Here is a 27,346-nt window from a genome sequence, read left to right on the forward strand (position 1 = left end):
CAGGAGCTGCTGGGCCCCTTGTTTTTGTTTTTTAAGATTTATTTTATTTATTTGCAAGGGTTGGGGAAAGAGGGAGTAATAGATATTTTCCATCTGCTGGTTCATTCCCTAAATGGCCACAATGGCTAGGGCTGGGCCAGACTGAAGCCAGGAGCCAGGAGTTTCTTCCAGGTCTCCACGTGGGTACAGAGGGCCAAGCTCTTGGGCCATCCTCTGCTGCTTTCTTAGATGCGTTGGTAGGGAGCTGGGTTGGAAGTGGAGCAGCTGGGACACGAACTGGTGCCCATATGGATGCCAGTGTCACAGGTGGCTTTACCTGCTACCTCACAATGCTGGTCCCAGAACCCAGTTTTTAATTAGTTTCATAACGCAGACCACAGCTTGGACTTAGCAGAAGGCAATTAAAGGACTAAGGGAAGAGCCTCAACTGGGGTGGCTTCTGTTGACTTGAGGGGTTTGGACGAAAGCACCGCCGTTTATACTGATTTGGCCCTTGGCTTTCGGTGCTCCCTGAAGGAAACGGGAGCAGGCTCTTGATTCAGGAAGTTGAATCATGTAGGTGCAGCTTGCTCCCGGCTCCATCAGGAGCCAGAACAGGCTTTGCTCATCTTTAACTTACAGCATAAATACTCAGTATCATGGCAGTCACTGGGATGGAGAGCACACCGTTTCCAAACGTGATTCACTTATGGGATGTCTGTTTAATTCTATTTCAGGTTCATTTGACCACTTAAAGCCTGAAAACGGTGGACCCACGAAGGCTTGCTGGTGAGTTCTCTTTGATTTTTAAAACAAAGTGACTGTGTGACATTATTTTTGAAATGAATTCACACTTCTGAGTTACAGGCGTCACTGCCGGTACCGTGATTAGATGTTTATTTATTTGCACTTTTTTTCCTCTCCAAAATGATTTGTGATGTTTCCATGCCATTAAAAAGTAATAATAAAATCAGAGCAACCTATGTTCTTTTGCTAAGAAAAAGATCCATGATTACATGCTCAATACTATTAAAATAAAAACTTTCTTTGTGATGGAAGTATTCCCCGGCCCCTGTTAATGGTCCGCTTATTTCAAGCAGTATCCACAACAACAACATGCTACGTCAGCCAAGGAATTCAGACAGTCCCTTGCTGTGTAATGAAAATTGTGTTGTGATGAAAATTGGCTCACTGCTACAATGTATTAGGGCTCTATTTTTTCCTCTCTGATTTCACCTAACTGAAATTGTGATGAGCCAGCAGTTCTGTAGTAGAAATGTAGAAAACTCCTTTTAGAGGTAGGAGCTTCATGGACTTTGTAAGTGAGGAAGCTACTGGTGCTCTGTGGGGCACACTCGCTGCTGTTGTGACCGGACTGTTAGCTGCGGTATGTATCAGTAGCTTTTGCTGTGTAACAAACCATTCCAAAACTTACTGACTCAACGTAATGCTCACTTTTCTCTCCCACAATTCTGCGGGATGGTGAGCTGGCCTGGGCTTTTCTATGTGATTCCTCTGGTGTCAGCAGGGACTGTGGATGTGTTCCATCCAGGTCAACTGGGCTTTGTCTGGGGAGTCCCCTGGCTGGCCGTCGGCTGGAGTGATGACAGTGACTGAGCCTCATCATCTTGCGTGTTATCCCAAGTTTGTTCACTTGGTGGTTGCGCAGGGTACGGAGACAGGGTTATAGGGTGGAGGTGGCAGGGAAGCAGAGGATCCGGTGGCCAAGGCTCAGAACTGGCACCACACTGCTTCTGTTAGTTCTGAAGGAGAACATGGTGGCTGAAGCAAGCCATACAAGTAGCCTGCATCTAAGAGGTGTAAAATAAATCCTCCCTTGATGAGAAGAGCTGCAGGATGCCATTGCAGGGAGCATGGATACAGTTGTGAGAGGAATTGGTAGCCTTTTTGGCAGTCCCATGCCATGTTTATGGATCATGGGAAAACTGCAGCAGCGAGATGAAAAGAACATGAGTGAGAGGACTTGGATTAGATGCGTGTGTCCCGTAGCCTGGTGGGCCCCGTTCTGGTTGCCAGCATCCCACAGTCCAGTCTTCCTGTATGCCTTCTGACAATTCAGGTTCCAAGGTGTCCCTGCCAATAGTAGGTTTGCCATCCACCAACCGTATTTCAACTTCCTTAGTCTGGGTCTCCCATGTAGGAGGCCAGCACCCAGCTACTTAAGCCCACTTGCTGCCTCCCCAAGTGCACATAGCAGGAGGCTGGAACTGGAAGTGGAGCTCACACTTGAACCCAGCTACTCCCATACGGGCGCTACGTATCTTAGCTGCTACACCAGACTTTTTGAAGTACCTGCGTATACCCACCATTAGTGAATTATTCCTGTGGCTTTTTCCCTCTTCACAAGCCAGGAGCTTCTTCCAGGCTCCCCACATGGGTGGCAGAGACCTAAGTACTTGGACCACCTTCAGCTGCTTTTCCAGGCCATTAGCAGGGAGCTGGATTGGAAATGGAGTTAAAAAGTCCCTGTCTCTGGGAGAGGAACGGTGCTACGGTATTATCCACCCCTGAAAGAGTCAAGGACAAGGTCCTCTGGAGGTTTTAGGTGGTTTGACTTGGTGGGAGAGGTTGAGGAAGGGAGAGCACCCAGTAGTACTAAAGAGCACGGTGTGGATGCTCGGGAATAGACCGGAGGACACCAGCTACCTAAGGCGGTGGGGGGTGCTCGGGTGGGTAGGAAGCAGCACAGCGAGACGAGGGAGGGAGGGCTGAGATACCTGCTGACTTGGCAGTTTGGCCCGAGCTATTCTGGGCCCAAGGCTACCACCCTGTCCACAGGCACACTCGCAGCTTTCTCACAATGACTGTCCCAGAAGGCAGCGTTTGTAAAACTGGCTTCCGCTCGCCATCTTAGGAGGGTTTGGTTTCCACTGTTTTCATTGCTGCGATCCGGTCTTTGTGCCTGCCTTCTTTTTTTTTTTTTTTTTTTCTCTCTCTTTCTGTCTTTCTGTCTTTCTGTCTTTCTCAGGCAGAGTGGACAGTGAGAGAGAGAGAGAGAGACAGAGAGAAAGGTCTTCCTTTGCCGTTGGTTCACCCTCCAATGGCCGCCACGGCTGGCGCGCTGCGGCCGGCGTACTGCGCTGATCTGAAGGCAGGAGCCAGGTGCTTCTCCTGCTCTCCCATGGGGTGCAGGGCCCAAGCACTTGGGCCATCCTCCACTGCACTCCCTAGCCACAGCAGAGAGCTGGCCTGGAAGAGGGGCAACCGGGACAGAATCCAGTGCCCCGACCAGGACTAGAACCCGGTGTGCTGGTGCCGCAAGGCGGAGGATTAGCCTAGTGAGCCGCGGCGCCGGCCTGTGCCTGCCTTCTTCAGAGGCTCCTGAACTGAACATTTTCCAATGAGATTCAGAAAATGGAGGGAGGAAGGCGGTGGGGATGAACACGTAGGATGACATCAGAGGGAGGAGGAGACCCCTGTGCATGGGTGAGAGCCTGTCATTTGCTAGCAAGTCCAGCAGTCTCGCCTCATAACCCTCTCGGTCACAGCGCACGGCGGCTGAAGATAAAACACCCTGGATACTCAGAAGAAGATGGAGGGAGACGTCTTCAGGGTGCTCATGGAGAAGAGAGCAGACAGCGCAGCAGGCACCATCCCTGTAGTCAGGGAGTAGCTGGGCTCCCCCTCGATGTAGGCAAAGGGGTAACACACCTCAGTGCAGTCCAGCTGTGCATTTGTCTCTCGGCCCTGCTTCATCCGAGGGTAAAATCGAAGAGTCCCAACTGGAATAACAAATACATAATTCACATTCCCCCTTCCCTGCCCGCTTCGTGGTGGACTTGGCAGATTGTCAGGGCTGTCTTCATGCTGAACCTTGGCATCTGGCCGTGGACCGTACTTGGCACATGAGTTGAAGTCAACTCTCCACCCTTGCTCTGAAAGAATAACAAACAACTTGCTGACTGTACCCGATGAACTTCGTTTTTCTTAGTCCCTGCCATTCTGAACCACAGCAACCTGTGGAAGTGGCTTTGCACACACACACATGAACGCTGACCCTGTCTACTTTGACCTGTGAGCCCCTCCTCCTGTGCACCCTGTGTAGCCCTCCTGTGCAAGCCCAGGGCTCCAGGGCTCCTCTGACCGTGCAATGTTCAGTACCTCTCGGGGCAGTTTCAGAGGCTCATGGGACTTGCCGCACAGTATGTCTTTGATAATAACAGACTATCTTCCGCCTCCTGGTCAGCAACTTTAATATTTATTACAGGAGTTTTGGTGGCAGCCCTGACTGGCTGTCCGGTTGATGCAGAAGGTAGAAGGGGCATAATATTAAGCCCTGATTTTTTGCAGGAGTGTCATAGGAAGAAAAAAAAAACTTTTTTTTAAAGATTCATTTATCTGAAAGCTACAGAAAGAGAGAGAGAGAGAGAGATCTTCCATCCATTGGTTCACTGGCCAGTTGGCTACAATGGCCAGGATTGAGTCAAGCTGAAGTCAGGAACCTGTACTTTCTTTTGGGTCTCCCACATGGGTGCAGGGGCTCAAGCACCAGGGCCATCTTCTGCTGCTTTCCCAGGCCATTGTCATGGAGCTGGATCATAAGTGGAGCAGCTGGGACACAAAAAAAGCACCCATATAGGAGCAGGTAGCACAATGCTGGCTCCAGGAAGAAAAAATTTCTAATTGTTAGGATTATTTTCAGAAAGAAACTCCTAGAATTCCACAAGGACAACCCATGAAGAAGAATTTCCTTTGTGTGTGTGTGTGTGTGTGTGTGTGTGTGTTTTATTTGTGAGGTAGAGTTACAGACAGTGAGAGGAAGAGACATACAGAAAGATCTTCCTTCCGTTGGTTCACTCCCCAAATGGCTGCAATGGCTGGAGCTGCACTGATCTGAAACCAGGAGCCAGGAGCTTCTTCCCGATCTCCCACGTGGGTGCAGGGGCCCAAGCACTTGGGCCATTTTCCACTGCTTTCCCAGGCCACAGCAGAGAGCTGGATTGGAAGAGGAACAGCCGGGACTAGAACCGGCACCCATATGGGATGCCAGCGCTGCAGGCAGAGAATTAACCTACTGCACCATGGCTCTGGTCCCGGAGAATTTCCTTTGAATCAAGTTTATTAGCTAGAATTATCTCGGTTGCAAGCATCAGAAATCTCATATAAGCTGGATTCTTGTCTAACATGACTGGGATCCTTAAGTTGTGCAGGCTTCAGGCATAGCTGTATCCAGGGGTTCAGAAGGTGTCACCAGGCCATTCTCTTTCATGCTTGCTTGCTCTCTCTGTGTCTTGGCTCGGCTTAACTGTTGGCTTCATTCTTAGCTTTGCTCTTTCTCTCCATGGTAGCATCAGCACTGAAGGTCTCCATCATTCTCACAACTATGGATTTCAATGAACAAGGTGCCTCTAGCCATGATTTTAGTAGTAGTACTGAGAAGGGCTTTTGGTTGACCTAATTTGGATTGCCTGCCTGAATCAAGAAGGTAGCCAAAAGTAGGTAGTAGACCATAAGCCATTTCTCTTTGGCCACAGCTTGTTCGTGTGTCCCATGAGAGAAAGTCCCACCAGAATTAGATGGACTAGGATTCCTATGAGAACAGGAGGGCTTTTGTTACCAGAAGGATGGAAGGAAAGCGAATGGCAAACAGATAACATTTCTGGGTTTGGAGTCCAATGGGTTAGAAATTCTTAATTTGGAGTCCATGTAAGTGGAAAGGTTAAAAACTAGGTTCAGGGGTTGGCACTGTGGTATAGTGGGTAAAGCTGCCGTCTGCAGTACTGGCATTCCATATGGGTGCTGGATCTAGTCCCGGCTGCTCCACATCCAGTCCAGCTCTCTTCTATGGCCTGGGAAAGTAGTAGAGGATGGCCTAAGTCCTTGGGCCCTGCACCCATGTGGGAGACCCAGAAGAAGCTCCTGATTTCGGATTGGCCCAGCTCCAGCCATTGCGGCCATTTGGGGAGTGAGCCAACAGATGGAAGACTTCTCCCTTCCTCCCTCCTTCCTCCCTCCCTCCCTCCCTCCCTCTCTCTCTCTCTCCCCTTCTCCTTCTCTTCCCTCTGTCTCCCCTGTCTCCCCCATCTCCCCCTCTATCCTACTCTCTCCCCCTCTCTCCCTTCTGGCCTTTCAGCCTCTGCCTCTCTGTAACTCTGCCTTTCAAATAAATAAATACATCTTTAAAGTAAGAAAAAAAAAAAAAAAAACTAGACTCTGCTTCAGGGACCTTGATTGCCCGTCTCCAGTTTGGTGTCACAACCCAGATTATCAGCAGTCAGCGTGTGGAGAAGACAGGGAGGGGTGGCTCCACTGCGGGTGCTGCGGCAGCTCCCGGCCTGCCGGCCCCACTGATGACCTCGTGCTGAATGCTCAGGGTCTCTAGGGGAAGTTCCTGAATCTGCAGACAACCAACGGGCTTCCGTGGATCCGAGAACTTTCTAGAATTGCTCGCAAAATTGGTCGTGTGCCCCTTTTCACTGGAGAAAGGGCTCGTGCTTGCCATCCTTTTCTGAGGTCTCAGTAGCCCCTCCTGCTGATGGAGAACCAAGCTTCAGACTCACCCGAGATGCTTTAGGTCTGCCCAGCTCTTCATCTTACGTGTTTGTGTCTTGTCTTGGCTCACGCAGTGAAGTTGAGTGTCCGTGATAAACACAACTCCTATGGAACAGACGGTGACGACAGTGGCTGAGCATGTTGGCTTAAATTACATATTGAGCTTTGGAGGCTTATGGGTAGAGTGTTCACGGTTATAGTTGCCATTTCCCTAATGCCAGGCTCTGTGCTAAGTGCTTTACAGGCATTATCTGAACTATATACTTATCCACATGACTGTAATTCCCTGTACCTCAGATCTGCTGTGGTACCACCTGCTGGATCCAGCCACCAAGCTGGGAACACAGGCAACCGACTTGTGAGTGTTTCCTCTCCCCACTCCACCTTCCTACCTGCAGGTGACGGGATCCTGGAATCCCACTGGGCTCCTGCAGTGTCATGCTCTCAGCTCCCACTTGGTGGTCAAGCCCGGGGACCCCTGAGGAAGGATGGGCAGGACCCTGAGCCCTGGCCTGCTGCAGTCACAGATGTTTTCTGGAAGCCACTCATCTGGGACAGTAGGAGTCCAGGGTTAGATGACGGATTGGAGGTTTGAGTCCAGGTCCCTGCTGTTCTGCTTGTCTGCCTCTGTGGCCCTGGGCAAGCTTCCTGACATCTCTGAGCCAGTTTCCTTGTCTGTCAGAGGGGACAGTCCTTGCCCCACGACGTTGTCAGAGGAACGTGTCAGTAGCATCTGTGGAGTCCTTGGCGCGGTGCCTGGCCTGCAGTCGGCACCCAGCAAAGGTGTGCTGTAACGTGTGCGCTGCACATGGCTTGGATCCCTTCTGCCACCATGCGTTCCATGTTGGTGAGGTCTAGTTTTCCTTTCCCAAAAAAAGTTGATCAGGACCGTGACTTTTCTGGCTGCCATTAGGTGATGCAAAGCCCTAAGGCCACTTGGTAGCAGTGTCCCTCTGTCTCTCAATGCAGGTGCCCATGCGCACGCACACAGGTTCACGTTGGCTATGGGAAATGCCCTCTCTGGGGAGAGTCCCCACCTGCTCACCCCCCTCCAGCTTCTCTCCACTTCAGGTCTTTTCAGGAGGTGGAGATGGAGAGGGGCAGCAGATTCTTGCCTGACCACAGCTGGCCCACCTGGCCCTGAGCTCGCAGAGCCTGGCTGATGGAGAGAGGGGTCTTTTTTGTCACCTGACTGCTTCCAGGGTTTTCTGCAGGAATCCTACCTGCTGGGCAGCACCTCTTTCGCTGCTGCTGCTGCCACTGCTGCTGCCATCTCAGCCCCTGTGGCCTCCACTCAGACACTGTGCTGGGGCCCCTCACACTTAAGCCCAAGCCCTTCTTGGACTGCACCTGCTCTCAGGAGACCCAAGGTGGCCTTCGGGTGTCCCAGTCCACACTCCTGTGACCCTGGAGGCAAGGGCCAGCACTGCCTTCCCTGATGTAGCTTAGCCCCTCTCCCGGTTTGGCTCTTCGGGCGCATGTTGCATCCTGGTCCCGGGACTCAGGGACACGCGTGTCAGGCCCTCTGGATCCTGCCTTTGGAACCCTTTTTGTTGAGGCTTGAGCAGAGAGGAGCCTAGTCTCCACCCAGCCACCTTATGGATGACAGGGATAGGAGCAGCTGAGGAGTCCTCCTGCTGCACTGTCCGTCTCTTCCCAACGTCCTGAGCTGTTTGTATGCCCCTGTGGTCATACATCCAGCGAGGCTGAAGTCAGAAATGTCCACGGAGGGGTCTGGCCCTTGCTTTGGGATTTCCCATCTGTTACATCTGGCTGCAGCAGTGGAAACTTCCACTTCAGTGTCTGTGACATCGGCTCTGAACCCCCAGCCCGGTGCAAGGAACTGCTCTCCAACTCTGCTGAGAGTGGCCCTTCAGCCTGTGCTGGAAACCTGTCCAGCGTGGAGAGCTCCCCCGCCGCCTCTCTCCCTCCCCCCAAATCATTCCATTGAGATTTTCAGATAACTTGGAGTTGTTGGAAAGATACTGCTCCTAGCAAGCAGAGCTGAGTGCCCTGTAACCCTGAAATGTTCTCTTTACTGGGGTCAGAAGTGTGCATGTGTATGTGTATATGTGTGCACGTGTGTTTGACCATGTGTTGAAGCCTGATCTGAGAAACTGGGCCCCGGCGGCAGGGCGTCCCAGGTGAGGCTGACACTCTGTTCTCTCAGACCACAGGACAGCCTTTGACTTACGTCTCTACATGCCTAGCGAGGTACACTGGCCGTGACCCCACAGGGAGCTGGGATGCGTTTTGGAAATTGTGCTGAGTCAGCATTTTTCACGCTCATGACCCCAGCATAGTTCCTGTTGATCCGAGAGCCGATTTGCTATCTTCATGGGGGCATTTTGATCAGGGCTCCATGCAGAGTTAATGACCACCGCAGAATCACACCGGGCAGAGTGTGCCCTTCTCCCCCCGAAGCCCCTCCCTTGCACACCTGTTGTGCAGGTTTTCCTGAATGCTGATAGAGCCTGTGGAGTCAGCAGATTTTTCTGCCTGCTGCAGCCCCAGCACTGTGAAATGAGCTCCCTGCCAAGCACCCTCCTTCGTCATGGGCAAGTTGCGCCTCTGTGGTGTTGGGCCCTGAAACAATTAGGTCACTCTCTGAGTTTAGGCCCCCCTACCCTTGATGAAGCTGACGCAAATGAGCAAGTGACGCATGCTAGTAAGATGCTTGTGTGAGCTAAATTTGGAGTCCCTTTGGGGACAGCGGCCCAAGAATGTATTCAGCGCATTTCAGATAGTGCTGTCATGGACTTGTTCTCTTGGCCAGACTCAACATTGTGTATCCGGATGTGAGCCAGGTTCACGTCCTTCTGTTATTGCTGCTGGCTGGTTGCAAAGGTGGCAGGATAAGGCTCCTTTCTGAGATGGCGTGGGTGCCCTGGCCGCGGTCCCGCCCCTCCACTGGGGACGAGTGCCAAGAGCAGGTGGCAGGGCTGTCTCCTTCCCCTCTGGCGCCAGGTGCGCCTCGGAGATGGGGGTGCCTCTCCGCCCCATGTCTTGGCTTGCCCCCTGGGTCACCAGGTCTGCTCGCGCCGAGGCCGGGTGGCCCGTACCTACGCTTGCAAGACCATCACATAGTCTCATACACAGGTGATGTCGGGGTCCAAGAACAGAACTCAGACTCCTCCAGGACTGCTCACTTCTCTCCCCTTGGCTGTAAGAATCTAGTGCTTTCTGTTTGACTGTTCAAAGGTCTAGAGATAGATGAAATAGCTAATAGGCTATTAGCTAGAACAAGCTTCCTGTTTGTGGGCCTTTTCCGTGTTGGGTGGTGGCCTGGTGTAAGCAGGTGGACTTGAGTTCAGACCATTCCTTGGCTACTGAACTACAACCTTTCCTCACTTGTCTGTCACTGTGGGCTTAGTAAATGGTAACCATTACCTGCATCTGCTAGTGATGATTCTCAAACACTTTTAGAGCCTTGAAAAAGGAAGCCCAATCCTCCAACAATGTCTTCTTGAAGTCAAATAGGAATTGGAGACAAAATCAAAACATGTGTAACCACCTGCTCTTTAACAACCACTGCCTTGTACACAGGTTTGTTCTTTGGGGAATATGAAGTGGTCTTTGGTTGCAGAGTCCACAGGCACAGGGGCTAAGAAATAAGACTCGGCCTGTCCAGCCTCAAGTGCATTGCTAAATATCTTTGACCTTGGGCAAGTCACTGCCCTCTTAAAACCTCCATTCCTGCATCAGTGAAATGGGGATTATGCTGCACAGCAGTACTGAGGAGATTAAATGAAATAATCTATACAAATTCTTAGCACATGGTGTATACAGTAAGCACTCAAATAATGGTGGCCACATTTTTTTTTCCCTCATCATAGCATTGTCACCATTTTACGGATAAGAACTTGCAGAACACTTTTGTCTTTGTGATAAATGACTTCATGAGGACACTTTTATATGAGAGAACTTGTGCTTACTGTTTTGTTCAAGAGCACAAGAGTGGTTAGTAATTGATGTGCTTCTAAATACCAAACCATAGTGTGTGCATAAACAGGCTACAATCACTGAACTGTGGTGCGTTGTGTCAACCCTCACCTCATTTCATTGTTAGGATTTGGGTAAGAGATGTCGCCAGATTAGGCGAGATTTATATATTATTTCTGCAAGTACTGTGAAAATATGCAATCATGGCTGTGTTTAGCTAAATGCTTCAAATTCAGATCAGTTTGTTTTGCTCTGTTTCAGTATAGACTGGCATATGTGGCACCGTTGTACAGCCCGAGTTAGTCTGGCACGGGGATGTGACTTTGCTATGGGTGGAAAAGGAGGAGAAGGCAGCAGGGCCTGAACCAAGGGGAGACCACGGCTTAGTATGGCAGGTGTGAGAGAGCCGGCCCAGGCCAGAGCCGGGGCTGCTCAGCCAGTCGGAGGTCTGAGCAGGTGTTCCTTTAGCAGCTCCTCCCCAGGATCTGTCTCCCAGCAGTGGGCACTCCAGCAGCCCGAGTCTCCCTGCCCACGTGCTGGTGCTGGCAAGTGAGAACAGCGCCGCGGTTGATTGGGCTGATTTTTCATATCTCTGCAGCCCATGCCTGGGCGACCCCGGGGAGCAGGACGCCCACTGGCTTGTTGGGTCTGGCTTAACCTCCTCAACAGGCACCTTCCTTTGCGTGACCTTGAAACGTGGCTAGTCAGCCCGAAAGAGGGAAGCCACGCAGGCTCCAGGGGAGGCTTCAGAAAATGGTGAAGCAGTGGGGCAGCCTCAGCTGGCTGTTGCTGTGTGTTTAATGGGTGTCTGCTGGGGGGGGGGGTGCTGGAGGGAGTGGGAGCCCTCAGGCCACCCCACCCCCTTGCAGTCTCCTTCCCCCAGCTCGCTCCCTGAGGCAGGGGCTGAGCCACAGGGGAAGCCGCAGTTGCCATTTGTGGGCAGGGCTGCTAGGAGCCCCTTGCCAACACTTCCCTTGCCAGAGCCTGCCAGGGGTTAATGATGCTTGCAAAGCTTAAGGTGCAGGGGCTTTCACAGCCAGTGACGCCTGCTAATTCCCAATGTTGTGTTATTTCTTCTAAAGAGAGTGCGGAAATTGTGTAAGGCTCAGATGCAACAAGACCTGGCTCTGTCCCTGGGCGAGGGAGACTTGCCTGGCACACCCTCCAGGCCTCTCCCTTTGCCCTGTTGGGTGGGCACCAAGATGCTGAAATGCAGATTTGTTTTGTCCAGAGTAGGCATTTAGCCTAGCATTTAAGATCACCATGTCCCACACTGGAGTGCCTGGGTGCGATTCCTCGCCCTGGCTCCTGACTCCAGTTTCCCACCAGTGTAGACCCTGGGAAGCAGCCTCAGCCCTGGCTTGGATTTCTAGTTCCTGACTCCAATCCTAGCCACTGCAGGCATTTGGGGAGTGGACCAGTCGAGGAGAATGTTCTCATGCGCACACTGTCTCTCGTGCATGCAACTCGCTTGCTCGCTGTGCTTCCCAAATAAAAATTAAACTTTTTTTTTTTTTTTTTACATTTGCTTTTCCTTCAGAAGCAGACCTTGCCCCTGTATGTGTGTGTGTCCCTTCTGCAGCTGCACTTGACTTCCTGGTGGGACTCCTACCCTGTAAGTGAGGGAAGGCCAAGTGAGGAGCTTCAGTCTGGACTCCTGCCTGGCCCCCAGACACCTTCCGCCCCAGCGTTGGCACAGGGAGGCAGGGCAGGTACTCCCAGACCTCCGGGGAGGCAGGGCGCGCGGGCACCCAGTGTGAGGCATCACCGGGCTCAAACAGACACGGCGGAGAGTCCTGTGACGGCGTCAGCTTTGGCAGAACCGCAGGTTTGGGGGCCAGCCGCCGGCCAGCCTGCGGATCGTGCTGACAAAGTACCGCTGCTCACCGTCAGCTCTCAGCGCACCCTTCCCTCTTAGGACGGGGCCAGAGTACTTTGCTAACAGTCAGGGTGGAATATGTTCAGAAGAAATAAGAGGAGGGAAAGGCCTCTCTGTTTTTTGTCTGTTTGAATAAGCAGGAGTTAGCACTTATTGGTATTTACAAGGATTATGATTCAGAGAATAGGTCATAAAGGTTCAGAAGTCACAAAGGAAAAAGTGCTTGGGATTATTAAACAGTGCTGCAGGGATGCCCAGACAAGAATGGAACTAAAAGGGACAATTTTTTTTTAAAGATTTATTTATTTATTTATTGGAAAGGCAGAGTTACAGAGAGGCAGAGGCGGAGAGAGGCAGAGGCGGAGAGAGACAGAGGTCTTCCATCCACTGGTTCACTCCCTAAATGGCAGCAGCGGTCGGAGCTGGGCTGATCTCAAGGCAGGAGCCAGGAGCTTCTACTAGGACTTGGGTGCAGGGGCCTAAGGGCTTGGGCCATCTTCTACTGCTTTCCCAGGCCATAGCAGAGAGTTGGATTGGAAGTGAAACAGCTGGGACTTGAACCAGCACCCATATGGGATTCCAACACTGCAGGTGGTGGCTTTACCTGCTATGCCACAGCACCAGCCCCCAAAGGGACAATTTTTAAAATGAACCAAAATTCACATCAATCAATCAGAAGTCCCCTGTGTTAACCCTGTAAGAAAATAAACTTTTGATATGATTCTGCTCAAAAATCTTTTTGACAGACTTCAAGTGACCACTTTGTATGGAAACTCATGTAGGCTGATGATAATAATAATCCTTATGCTTACTTGACACCTTACAGAGAAAGTTCAGGTGTCTAAAGTCACTTTTCTCAAGCAGAAGGGAAAGGCCCCTTTGTACAGGAATGTCTTTCTAGCCCTGTGAGACAAGGAATGTGAAAACTTCCTCTCCCTGGCCTGCGGTAGACGTCGCCCCCTGGAGGAGAACTAAAGATTTGTTTAAAATGATCTGCCAAGGAGTCCTCTTTGTTCTGAGTGGTCATCTGGTTTGATTGACACTATGTGATGAATCGGGATGGTGAAAGGGGCTTGGTCTGTGAGGGTTTTCTTTGGAGAATGGAGAGAGAGAGAGAGAGAGAGAGAGAGAGAGAGAGAGAGAGAGAGAGAGAGAGAGAATGAATTTCCCTTGAGACAATAGCTATGAAGTTAGGGTTGAATGCTGCTATCTGTGATAAGGGTAAAATGGTTATAATGCCATCAGGTTTAAGGCTCACAACTATTAATTCTACAACTGATATTTTTGCCAAGTGTCTAGCAGCAGTGCTAGCTGTGGCAAATCATTGCTAGTCCTGACCTTTCTTTGACTCCTGGCAGTTGTAGCAGAGACGTAAAACCAAGCAGAAAATGGGAATTTTCAACCACAAACTGGGTATCTGCTGGAGATCCTGAATTACAAACTTAGACTTTGTTGCCCACCTGCAAGTCTTTGATGGAGCTCTGCAGTGTAGATTATTTGCTTCAGTTCATTGACACTTGCTGCTCATAACGGCCAGAAAGTAGTTTTCAAGCGCAAGTGGATTGACTGGGTGGCTGTTGTTCCCCCAGCACTTCCCAGGCTTTCTGTGTGTTTAGAAAGAAGATGCAAGAGGCCGGCGCCGCGGCTCACTAGGCTAATCCTCCGCCTAGCGGCACCGGCACACCAGGTTCTAGTCCCGGTTGGGGCACCGGATTCTGTCCCGGTTGCCCCTCTTCCAGGCCAGCTCTCTGCTGTGGCCAGGGAGTGCAGTGGAGGATGGCCCAAGTAATTGGGCCCTGCACCCCACGGGAGACCAGGATAAGTACCTGGCTCCTGCCATCGGATCAGCGCGGTGCGCCGGCCGCAGCGCACCGGCCGAGGCGGCCATTGGAGGGTGAACCAACGGCAAAGGAAGACCTTTCTCTCTGTCTCTCTCTCTCACTGTCCACTCTGCCTGTCAAAAAAAAAAAAAAAAGAAGATGCAAGACACACTCAGAAGGGTGCTGGTGGAGGAAGAGCAGCTTTCTCATGTTTCATTTTCTATTCAAATATGCGCAGATCCTGACAGCTTTATTAATCCTTTATTAATTATTCAAGCCCTTTTAATGACTAGAGCTGCCTAATGGCTTAGCTTCTGTTGTGTCCTGTCTAATAGAGTCTTCGTGTGGTGGTCACGTCTCTGGACAAGCATGTTTGTCATCTCCGCGGCCCAGAGCCCTCCTCCACGTAGAGCGCGCAGTCCCAGTGCTCCTGTTGGTAATCGCTTCACTGGTAGTTTCCGTTCTCTGCTCTCAGAAACACGGAGTTATGTGTTTCAGTATTTGAGGGCATGGCATTGGCAAGAGATTGTTTCACATCAGATCTATTGCTTAACTTGTGTCTGTTTTCCTTTAAAAGAGAAATGTTAAAAGGAAAAATGTGTGCATACATCTTACAGGTTATTGTGGAATTTTTTTTCAGTATTTGAAAGACTTCTAATATTTATAATTCATATTTTTTTTCTAGTTTTTTGTCTCACACATGATTTTTATGTAGGAAAACTCCTTTTTCATGTACCGTCTGTTTGCTTTTTGTCCCAAGTGTAAGGTAATCAGTTGCCCAAGATACCAAACAGGCTCTGTGTGGGGGAGGGGTTCCATTCCTCCTGGGTCGGGTCCCTGGGGGGAGTCATCTCATTTCCTGCCCATTGATTCAACCTGACAATCAGGGTTTCCTGGTAGACCAGATGAACGCAGAGGACCAGCTGGGGAGCTGCCTTTGTCAAGACAGCCTCTTTGCCTGTGGCTGCAGCTATCACCCTTTTATTGGAAGAGAATACACACACACCCATACACACACATCATCATTATCCACATAAACACATGCACACACATACATACCCAACTCACATACTCATATTCACATTGCACACAAACACATCAACACATACATGACATAATGCACATTTACACATGCAACCACACGTAAATGCATGCAGACAAACCATACACCTAAATAAACAGATATATATTTTAAAGATTTAGGTATTTATTTGAAATTCAGAGTTACACAGAGGGAAAAGGAGAGGCAAAGAGAGAGAGAGGTCTTCCATCCTCTGGTTCACTCCCCAGATGGCCTCCACAGTCGGAGCCGCAATTGTCGGAGCTGTGCCCATCTGAAGCCAGGAGCTTCTTCTGGGTCTTCCACGTGAGTGCAGGGGCCCAAGGACTTGGGCCATCTTCTTCTGCTTTCCCAGGCCATAGCAGAGAGCTGGATTGGAAGTGAAGCAGCCAGGACTCATATGGGATGCTGGCACTGCAGGCCGCGGCTTTACCTGCTACGCCACAGCGCTGGCTCCTACACATAAATATAGACATCAGCACACACAACACTTGGAAACATAGATGTAGCACACACAGCTGTTAGTACCATTCTCTCCACTCGGGCATCTCTGTCCCTTCCCACTGTGGGAAGTGACCTTACACTTATAGTTCAGGAGATAACCTGATTCGTGGGTGGTCCCCTGATGCCACATCAGAGCAAGGCCGAGCCAGTAGGAATGGGAAGTAAGCACCCTCTAATTTCAGAATGTTCTCCAGCCTGCGTTATTCACAAATAGTGAAGGGCTGCAGTTGCGACTCAGTGGAGCAGGATGGAGAGGGAGAAGGACAGACTTGGAAATGGGTGTTTGAGCTGTGTTAGAACGGGGTGTGCAGTTGCAGTCAGGGCCGTGTTTTGCAGTCATGTAGATGGGTTTCCATCGTCAGTACCACGAGCTAGAACTGACCCGAGGGGCGGCAGGGGCCCTGTTGGCTTCCCCATGCCCCCAGCTGCAGTGGTGCAGGCTCATGCGTCTTTGCCAAGTGCTGGGCTCTTCCCTGCATGCCTGGGCACTCCCTCCAGTGACACATGATCGCCCCAACCTGTGTGCTTCGCGGTCCTTACCACGATCCATGGTATCTTGCTCATTTCTCTTCTTGAGATTTGTATCTCACACCTAGATGCCTGGCCCCAAAATGAATATTTACTGAAAGAATGTGTGAACAAACGAGTGCATTCAGGGTCATCAGGGGAACAAGGTCCTTTGTAGCCATACTTGAAGGTCAAGGCTATTAAAACAACAATGCAGTACTGTGTTTGGTCTTTCTGAATTAAAACACAGCAGGTCAGGTGCAAGGCTAGTTAGCCTGCTGGCAGCGGAGCCACATTTACCCTTATTGCACTGCACATTGACAGAGCTGTTAGGAAAGGTGGTTCATGGAACACCACAGCTTTAAAATACTCATTCTTTTAAACACATAGATTATTATAGAAACTAATGAAGAAAAGCCTGTAGACAGTGGATAGGATGGAATTATTTTAGAACTAGAGCAAAATTATCCAGCAACCCAAAATTGTGCAGAGGAAACACTTGGGGCCAGCGAATCCCACTGCCATCATCATAAGTGGTGCGTGCCTCGCTCCTAATCGGGCAGGAGCGTCCAACAAACAAGAACAGAGGGCAGTACGCAAAATAAGGGGCCTTTGCTCTTTGGAGAGATCAGAGGAAGACTCAACGTGTTCCAGATTAAAGAATTAAAGAGACGGAGCTGCGGCCAGCGCTGTGGTGTAGTGGATAAAGGTGCTGTCTGTGACACCGGCATCCCATATGGGTGCCAGTTTGAGTCCTGGCTGCTCTGCTTCTGATCTAGCTCCCTGCTAACATGCCTGGGAAAGCCACGGAGGTTGGCCCGAGTGATTGGATCCCTGGGAGACCCAGAAGAAGCTCCTGGCTTTGGCATGGACCAGCCATCTATTTAGACCATTTGGGGCATGACCAGCAGATGGGAGACCTCTCTCTCTGTCTCTGTCTCTCTGACTCTCTCCTTCCCTCCCTCGTCTCTGTGTGTCTCTCTCTCCTTCCCTCCCTCCTTCTCCATAACTCTTGCATTCAAATAAATAAAAATAAATCTTAAAAAAAGATCATTGAACAAAGTGTATGATTTTGCATTCTCTTCTGCTGTAAAGGACTATTGGTAGGATCTGAATAAGGTTTTAGCTTAGATAATAGTAGTGTATCAGAGGTAGCTTCCTGATTTGACTACTAGTAGTGACGTGATTCTATAAAAAGAACGCCTTTTTTTTTTTTAATGATTTATTTTATTTGAAAAAGTTACACACAGACAGAAGGAGAAGCAGAGAGAGAAAGAGAGGTCTTCCATTTGCTGGCTTACTCCCCAATTCACCACAACGCCTGGAGCTGTGCTGATCCAAAGCCAGGAGCCAGGAGCTTCCTCTGGGTCTCCCACACAGATACAGGGGCCCAAGGACCTGGACCATCTTCCACTGCTTTCCCAGGCCATAGCAGAGAGCTAGATCAGAAGTAGAGCAGCCGGGACTTGAACCAGCACCCATATGGGATGCTGGCACTGCAGATGGCAGCTTTACCTGCTATGCCACAGCGCCAGCCCTAAGAAATCCTTATTTGTAGGAAATGCACACTGAAGTATTTGGGAGTAAAACAGACATGTCTGTCTCGTTCTCCTTCTCTTCCGTCTTCCTTTCTCTTTGTCCTTCTCGCTACTCTCTCAACTGGGGGGCAGGTGTTAAAGTGAATATAGCAAAATGTTGACACTTGAGGAATCCAAATCTGGATGAGCAATATTACATAGTTCTCTGTGTGCTATTCTTATAATTATTCTCTAAGTTTGAAATTTTGTCAAAATAAAATTTTTTAAAAATTTAACGCTTGTTAAGAGTTGCTAATCACATAGAGAAATGCTTTTGCTGAAAAGGAACAGAATATAGAATTGTAGAATGATTTCCCCAACCTTAAAACTCATAAAGAAAAAATTAGAAGGAAATAAAGCAACATGTTAATTTTATTGTCTATTAGCCACTTTACTGTAGTTTAGACATTTTTCTCAAAATGGTATGTATTGAAAAATTTTTTCAAGCTATAAAGGTGGTGTAGTCGTTGTGGCACAGCAAGTGAAGCCACTGCTTGGGATGCCCGCATCCTGTTTCAGAGAGCCTAGAGTCAAAGTCTGTCCGTGCTTCCAATTCTGCTTCTTGCTGATGCGCCTGGAAAGCAGAGGCCCAAGAACTCGCGTTCCTGCCACCAGGGAGGAGACCCAGTTAAGGTTTCCTGGCTCCTGGGTTCAGCCTGGAGGTCCCAGGGGTTGGAAGATCTCTCTCTGCCCCTACCCTCACCCCCATCACTGCCTTTCAAATAAATAAATATTTTCTGAAGATAAAGGCTAACTTCAAAGATCTTCAGGAATCCTATTCTGGTGTCTTTACCATTGCGTAGGGCGCCTAACGGAAGTGTTGCCACATACATGTATCTGTGGTTTTTTCTTAACTTTTGTTTTTCTGTAGCAGTATTTTGAGGGAAGTTATATATTGGGCAGGAGTTTAAAGATAGGACCTCTTTTTTTTAAAATTTATTTATTTATTTGAAAGCCAGAGTTACACAGAGAGAGGAAAGGCAGAGAGAGAGAGAGAGAGAGAGAGATCTTCCATCCCATGGTTCACTCCCCAATTGGCCGCAATGGCCAGAGCTGCACCCATCCGAAGCCAGGAGCCAGGAGCCAGGAGCTTCCTCCGGGTCTCCCACATGGGTACAGGGGCCCAAGCACTTGGGCCATCTTGCACTGCTCTCCCAGGCCATAGCAGAGAGCTGGATGGGAAGAGGAGCAGCTGGGACTAGAACTGGTGCCCATATGGGATGCTTGTGCTTCAGGCCAGGGCATTAACCCGCTGTGCCACAGCGCTGGCCCCAGTAGAACCTCTTAAGCCTTGGATTCTTTGCTGTGTTTTCTGTTACCTTCGGGCGTCCCATGCAGACTCTGCACGAGCGTCCGTGTGCACAAGGAGGGGTGAGCCTGGGCACCCAGTCTGTCTTCTGAAGTTGTTCACAGCCCAGGGGCAGGCACATGATCAACTGCATGAGGACGGTGCTGTGCTGGGCGCCGTGACCGTAGCAGTTCCCACCGTGGATCGACTTGAAAGGAGGTTCACTGAGCTCTAGCCTAGGCTAGATCTTACCACTTAGAGAAGGGCAGCCGGGCGTCACAGGCTGACCATTCCAGCATATCCAGTGTATGTTCTCACGTTGGCCCACCCAAGAAGCATTGTGGAGACCCTGGCCCAAAGGCGAGAGTTTCGGAGCACCCAGGTCCTGCCCTCCCAGGCAGGGAAGGGAGAGGCCGGGCTGCGGGGAGCAGGAGGCGCCCTCTGTGGTCCCACGGTTGGCATCAGGGCAGAGGGTTGCCTTACTGCCTGCACCACAGAAGGCAGATGCTGTCTGGACAGCTTCTGGGAGGACTTAGTGGCAGGCTGCACCCCATTGGAGTTTGCTGATCCTGGATGTGTTCAGGTGGACTGCGGAGTGGGCTTCATTCATTTGGAGTCATGAGCAAAACTGAGGGGCCAAGTTGCCTGCCCTTGGCTTTGCAGGCTCTGTAGATATCTTCAGAGACCCCCCCAGTTCCCCCAAAGCCGTGTTGCTGCTGGGCACCGTGTGCCCAATTTCCCTGCACGGCAACTCATCCACGAGCCTTTGTCTGGACCCAGGATCTGTTCCCATTATCAGAGCCTGAAGACACTGATGCACCAGGTTTTAAATTAATCTATCGTGTAACTAGATCAGACAGAAGCACAGCAGTCGTTAAGAATTGTACATCTGGCTTGGGTTGGAATCCTCTACATTGATCTTTTTATTTAAAAAAAAATTACAAGTTTTTATTCAGGTCTGATTTCCATTTTAAAGACATCTCATGGGCTGTTAGGAGGATAACGTTCCAGGCACACTGGTTGTTAGGAACAAATACTGAGTAACACAGTGAAGAGAGCACCCCATTTTTGATCTGGAGACCTGATTTCCAGTCCAGGGCCTACCCCAGAAATCCTAGAGTAAAGAGAAACGGAGCTGGAAAGAGGCCTTAGAAATCTCTTAGTGGGGCCGGCCCTGTGGCAAAGTGGATTAAGCTGCCGTCTGTAGTGCCCTCATCCCACGTGGGTGCTGGTTCTTGTTCCAGCCACTCCACTTCTGATCCAGCTCCCTACTAATATGCCTGGGCAAGTAGCAGAAGATTGCTCAAGTCCTTGGGCCCCTGTACCCCTCTGAGAGACCGAGAAGAGGCTCCTAGCTTCAGATCAGCCCAGCTCCAGGCCATTGCAGCCATTTAGAGAGTGAATCAATAGATGGAAGACTTCTCTCTCTGCCTTTGCCTCTCTGTAACTCTTCTTTCAAATAAACATATATATATATACATAAAGAAATCTCTTAGTGTCTGATGTCTGATCCAACAACATTTTTTTTTTTTTTTTTTTGGACAGGTAAGAGTAGACAGAGAGAAAGGTCTTCCTTTACTGTTGGTTCACTCTCCAGTGGCCGCTGTGGTCAGCACGTTGCGGCTGGCGCACTGCGCTGATCCGAAGCCAGGAGCCAGGTGCTTCTCCTGGTCTCCCATGTGGGTGCAGGACCCAAGCACTTGGGCCATCCTCCACTGCACTCCCGGGCCACAGCAGAGAGCTGGACTGGAAAGGGGCAACCGGGACAGAATCCGGCGCCCCAACCGGGACTAGAACCTGGTGTGCCGGTGCCACAGGCGGAGGATTAGCCTATTAAGCCACGGCGCCGGCCCAGCAACAACTTTATTTCCATAACCTTAGACCTAGAAAGGCATAAGAATCCTAAGTTTATTACTTGTAACTTCAACACTCTCCCCTTCATTTTTAAAGCAAGAGTAATTCGCTGTGCCCCTGCTGTGGAGTTGTTTTGAGGATTGGGGGAGTTGGTGTGTGTCCAGCTCTGGGCATGGCACCTCTCTGGCTGCATAGTAAATCTTTACTATGTGTTCCTTCTCCGTGTCCTTGATTCCCTGTTCTCTTCCTTCTTATTTGACCGTGAAGTTAGAGGCTTTTCCTCCATGCTTATTATCACATACTCATGATCTGGTGCATCACCTGACATAGTTGGTGCTCCATTAGGGTTTGTTGATTGACTGAAGGAAGTATCTTACTGAAGATAGACTTTAGGCACCTTGGAATCAGAACGTGTGCTCTGACTCACAGGAGCGTGTTGGCATTGACTTTAGATGAATTGCCTTTTTCCCGATTTCAGTTTCCTCACCTTGAACTAATTTATCAGGTCCCACCTTTTGTTGAGCATAGCGCCTGCTCTAGATAAGGGACCCACCCACCAGCCTTTTGAGGAGACCCGTGTTTGTGCTGGACTGGCCACTAGGTGTCGCGGTTGATCAAATATGAGCAAAAGCAACTAAAGCTTTGAACTGAGTGCTCTACTGAGAGTGGCAGGAGTGATCTCATAGCTGGAAACCGGTTACCTCTGGGTGTGCTACCAGGATCTCCTTGGAGAGACAGGGAGTTGCCCCAGGGTTTGCATGGGCTTTAGAGCCAAGTATGAGTCGGAGCCCACAGCTCTGCCCATCCAAGCTAGGAGCTCAGACATAGTGGAACCTCCCAGGGCTCTTGTTTGTGCAGCACAGTTCATGGAATGTGCCCAGCCTCTTTGCTGTGCTGCAGGGAGCACTTCGTGCAGAGTTAGCAGCTCTGAGGGCTGCTTCCAGGGTTTTCTTTTTAAAAGATTGATTTTATTTATTTGAAAGGCAGAGTTACAGAAAAAAGGGGAGGAGAGAGAGAGAGGTCTTCTTCGATGATCCAAAGCCAGGAGCCAGAAGCTTCTTGCAGGTCTCCCACATGGGTGCAGGGGCCCAAGGACTTGGGCCATAGCAGAGAGCAGCCGGGTCCCGAACTGGCGCCCATATGGGATGCTGGCACCACGGGCAACAGCTTTACCTGCTACGCCACAGTGCTGGCCCTGCAGTGCTAGGTTTTTAAATAATGTCACTGCAGTAGGAAGCCACAAAGAAACCAGACTAAAACTTCGTCCTTGGCCCTGTGACCTGGCCACTGCTGTGTTTTCTGGATAAGTAAATGAACTGTGCCGTCACCAGCGTTCTCAGAACTCTACAGCACTGCGCTGCTTCTCAGGGGCTGTGAGGACCAGTACATCAGGGAGAGCAATGCGAGTCCTGCTGAACTTGGCCCCTCTCCATACAGGCCTTCACCCACTGTAACCAGACCATGCTGGTCCAGGGAGACAGGGGGAGTTTCGAGCAAGGTACACCCAAGGCAGGAGGGTTGAGTGTCCGCGTAGAAAGTTTCCCATAGCATTGCCCCCCAGCCCTGCTTGCCACTGTGCAGCCATGCAGGGCTTGCTTGCCGTCCTAATGTGCAGTCAGAAGTGGGTCAGCGTTTGCCTTGTCATCAGAGAGCTGGTGCACGTGTGAGTGACAGGCCAGAGGAGATTCTGGGCTCCCATGGATTGTCTCCCATCCAGAGCAGGGTGCCTAACCTGTTTTCTCCCAATGGCTTGCTTAGAAAAGTCCTTCTGTAGTCCGGTGGCTGATGCATGTGACTGCAGGTTGTGGACTGCCCAGGCCCTACCTGGGCACCTGGGGTAGAACACACATCTGTAATCTTGGAGTGCAGCTGATCTCTGCAGTGCCTGGTTGACTGACCTGAGTGACTGTGAGGCCGGCCTCTTCATGAGACTTAGTTCCCGGGAAGACTAAGGACCGCAGAGGCATGGCCACTTGAGCTGGGACACATGGTAGCCGTGCTGGGACCAGAGCCATCCGTGTGGTCTTCTGACTGTGGGAGGGGGTGAATGAGGAGGCAGAGGCTCGCATCTCACATGTGCACGCATACCACACACATACTCATACTCACACCACCTTCAGCAAGTGCTACTCTGCTGCTTTGCAAGGATCCGGCCTCCAGTGCCAACCAGGTGTGTCAAACATAAGTTTCAAGTTACTGTCCTGCCATGTGGCCTCCAGCTCAAACCTACTCCTCCTCTTGCACCCAGAGCCCAGAGCCACTCCCCTCAGCTCCTGGGGGCCCTGTGGATGTCATCAGCCTGCTGTGAGCCTGAGAAGCTGCGGGGCTTCTGCCTCCTTGCTGGGGCAGCCGCCTCCCCGCCTCCCCGCCTCCCTACCTCCCCACCTCCCCGCTCTCCCTGCCCTCAGCCTGCTGTCTCCCCCGTGATGTAGCCAGGAGGGCTTTTTCTAAACTACACGCCGGATCATGAGTCCGTCCTTTTTAAGTCTGTCCGTGTCCCTCTTTGGTGAGCTTCCCTTTGTGTTCAGATGCAGAGTAGATACTCCTTTGGGAGGCGTGCCTGTTGCATCGAGTCTGGCCTTGGCATCCCTGCTATAGCCTGTGCCTTCCCTGCACACAGCATTGAGCATAGTGTCTCGTAGTTGTGTGTCCTTCTTCCCCTAGCCCCCAGGTTCTAAGCCCTGGCGAACAGTGGATAGCTCTTTACTTGTGGTTGTAGCCCAGGGCCCGGCATGAACGGAGGGTGTTGAGTGTGCATCCAGAGTGTACCTATGCTACTCAGACTTGGTTTGCATCTCACTGCGCAACACCAAACTCTACTTGTTCTATTTTTAAAGTTTTAGTGTCTTGGTGGTTATCAATATGAACAAACAAAAACTTACCACTAGTGATGTTCTAGGACCGGGATATATTTAGCACAATGTGTTGATAATTGCTGTTCGTTGTTATGACCCTAGGGCATTATAAAACTCTTAAGTGCTCTTGACTCATCAGAGGCAAATTAAATTATTCACTTAGCAAACATTTGGAGTATCCACTTTGCACAAAATAGGTGCCCAGCACCATGAGTTGCATAAGGGTGGAAAGGTGGCTTTTGCTTCCTAAAGTGGACAATAGAGCTTTTTTATTTTGTTCATGTTTCTTTCTATGTTGAACATCTTTTGAAAAGAAAGAAACAAATGAAACCGCTGAAGGAGTCCCATAATCAGGGCTGAGGGACCTGACAGTGTGAGGCCAGAAGGCCGTGGTAGCTCTTCCTTCACGGGGTGAGCTTTAGGGAGATAGGAGCATATATCAGTTGCAAGCCCTGTCCTCAACAAGCCCACCATCTACAAGAGGCAAGACTTGGATCTAAGCCACTCGACGACAAAATAGGCACTGCCTGAGTCTCTGCTCGTGTGAGCTCCAGGTAACAGAAAACCCAGTTCAGAACGGCCTAATCCAGAAGGGGGCTTGTCGTCTCACATGAAAGGATGTTCCCGTGCAGTCTGTCTCCAGCTTTCTAATTCAGCGGTTCAACAACAACGTCACATTCTTTCCGTGCATGATGGCAATCCCTGACTCAGCAAGATCTCCTCCTAGCTACAGAAGGGTTGCAGGCACCCACCCTCACATGCCTGTGCCAGGGCCTGTGATATCTGTCTCTCTTTAAGAAGGAAGAGACCTGGCACCGGCACTGTGGCATAGCAAGTAAAGCCACCGCATATGGGCTCCTGCTGTTCCACCAATCCAGCTTCCTGCTAATGTGCCTGGGAAAGCAGCAGAAGATGGCCCAAGTCCTTGGCCCCCACACCCATGTGGAAGACCTAAAAGCAGCTCCTGGCTCCTGGCTTTGGGTCAGCGCAGCTCCAGCCGTTGCAGCCATTGGGGGAATAAACCAGCTGGTAGAAGATCGATATCACTCTTTCTCTCTCTGAAACTGCCTTTCAAATAAATAAATAAATCTTAAAAAAAAAAAAAAAAAAAAGGAGGAGGAGGAGGAAGGGACCTTTTCAAAGACCTGCAGGCACTTCTCATTTCGCTGGAGAGAACTAGGACATTCGCCCTCCCCTAAACCCTTCTTAACAAAGGGACTGGGGCCGCACCTGTGGTCTAGACAAACCTAGCTTGACCCTTGTCCCAAGAGGAAGAGAAGAAGGGGAGGAAGCTGTAGAGTAGCAGGCCAAAGTGCCTGTCCCAGAGAATCGTGGAGAGGCTCACAGGGCTCAGAGAATAAGGTGGGTGTTCCCGAGGGCGCTGCTGCTGGAGCAGCCCAGCAGGCATGCGCGTGGCTCTAATGGGAGACGGGCAGGTGCTGTAGGAGCACATCACAAGGCTTCCTGTTGGAGTGAAGTCCCAGCTGTGGGAGAGGTTAAACAGGAGAGGCACCATCGGTTGTCCTTCCAGAAAGGTCACTGGCTGTGAAGGGTGGATTGTGGGGGAGCAGGGGGTGCAGCAGGAAGGTGGGGAGACTGGACGGGAAGCTGCTGCCGCCATCCACCAACTGGCTCAGGGCCCCCCGGCTTGACTGGAGCAATGGGATAAAACATGCTTGTACCAGGGAGGCAGAGCACATGGGACGCGAAGAAGCAGAGGCTGTGTGGGGAGGGCCAGGGCTCCAGGGTGACTCCAGGTGTCTGGCTTGGGCAGCTGTCCAGATGGCAACTGGAGACCTCGGTGGTAGCTAGGTGAGGTTTGTGGTGGAGCTGGGGAGGATGAGTTCAGGTGTGACCAGAGCTGAGCATGTGGGAGGGGGCGGGCTCAGCCAGGGGCTGGAGAGATAATCAGGAGTCAGACACACGGGACCCTGGGGCCTAGCTAAGGGCTCGGACTCAGGAGTGGGCATCGTGGCACCATGGGTGAAACCCCGGCTGGGTTGCTGCAGCCCACATCAGAGGGCCGGTCTGAGTCCTAGCTACTCTACTTTCGATCAAGCTTCCTGATAATGTGCTGGGACGCAGTGGGTGATGGGCCATGTACTTGAGTTCCCCCCACCCTTGTGGGAGACCCAGGTGGAGTTCCTAGCCCCTGGCTTCAGCCTGGCCTAGCCCTGGCTGTTGTGGTCATTTGGGGAAGTGAACCAATGAATGGAAGACCTTCCCCTACCACCTCCCTCTACTCTCCATCCTCCTCTCTCAGTCTCTCCCCTTCCCTCCCTCTTCCTCTGTCACTCTGCCTTTCAAATAAATAAATCTTAAAGAACTTAGCCTCCATCCTCAGAATTCCTGCAGTTGGTGGTGAGGAGAGGTAGAGGAAAGGAAATGCTGAGAATAAATTAGGTGTCAGTGCTCCTGCAGGGAGCATTGCATGTGAGAGTAAAATGCACAGAGGGAACTGGAGGAGAGGAAGCAGCAGGCACAAAGAGATGGGGACACACTGCACCTGCCCTGTGTGGCATCCTCGGAGAGGGGCCCACCTGCGTGCACCTTGGCAGCATGCTTGCCTGCGTTGTCACACTTAATGCTCCCCAGCTGTCCTGCAGAGCAGACTGTCCCCATCACAAACAGCAGCAGCACCAGACAGAAACTACCAGCAGGCGTGAAAGGCCAGTGCTCTGTTTACCACACACCCTGTCAGAGGATCTTTATTCCCCAGGGACCAAGCACTTTACTGAGTGCTAGGAACGGACTCGGGAGTACAGCTAAAGCCCAGTGTGGGAGGCAGAGAAAAGCGAAAAAAAAAAAAATCTCATCCGAGTGTGAAGGCAGAGAATGGCCATGATCATGGCCCAGAGGTGAAATGCATGCCTGCATGCCCAGAACAGACATGTGCAGGTCACTGGGGTTGCCCTGGCCCCTGCCTCGTATTTGGGCTGAGCTGCCTAGCACACCTTGTGTCGTGATGTAAATCACCTGCATTGGTAGCGGTTGTCACGGGTCGTCTGTTTACTGTAGAACATGAACTGAAATTCAGAGAGTGTTTGAAAACAAGAATATTTTGAAAAACAACAAAACAGTAACAACAAAAGCCACCTTCTTACAACGTATTTACCGAGCACCCACTGTGTACTCAGCAGGGTGCCCCAAGTGCTGGGCATCCATGGCTGAGTGAGACACCGGTCTTGCTTTCCTGGAGTTGAGCAGAGAAGGTGGCTGCATCAAGAAACCATTGTAGTGCAGGGCAGTGAATGTGATGGCAACGCTGAGGGAGGCAACAGGAGGCCACTGGTTTAGCCCCCGAGTCATTAGGGAGAGTTGCTTGCTAGAACCTGTAAATGCATCCGACTCCAGCTTCTCTTCCCTGCCTTGGGATTTTTCTAAAGATAGAGACTAAAGTTGGCACATAGTTTCTAACAGTGTCTAGCATTGGATGATAGCTCATATCATTTGTAGCTCAGGTTAGTGGAGGGATTAGCTAAGAAAAATATAGAGAATGTACCAAAATAATGATACTTTAGGGGCCTGCACTGTGGCACAGTTGGTTAATGCTAGCAACCCATACAGA

General features: G+C 50.7%; 1 protein-coding gene across 7 annotated transcripts in view; it reads left to right on the top strand.

Moving 5' to 3' along the window:
- Positions 1-27,346, top strand: part of GNG12 (G protein subunit gamma 12) — a 151,783-nt gene that overhangs the window by 71,088 nt on the left and 53,349 nt on the right. For all 7 annotated transcript variants that reach the window (XR_016237288.1, XM_051856370.3, XM_089337236.1 and 4 more), the window contains one exon: positions 717-768. The gene's annotated coding sequence lies outside the window, so the exon portion shown is untranslated. The remainder of the gene's footprint in view (positions 1-716; positions 769-27,346) is intronic.

Source organism: Oryctolagus cuniculus, chromosome 7 (genome assembly GCF_051225735.1).
Source record: "Oryctolagus cuniculus isolate XC-2025 breed Fujian yellow rabbit chromosome 7, ASM5122573v1, whole genome shotgun sequence".
In the NCBI taxonomy this organism is placed as follows: domain Eukaryota; kingdom Metazoa; phylum Chordata; class Mammalia; order Lagomorpha; family Leporidae; genus Oryctolagus; species Oryctolagus cuniculus.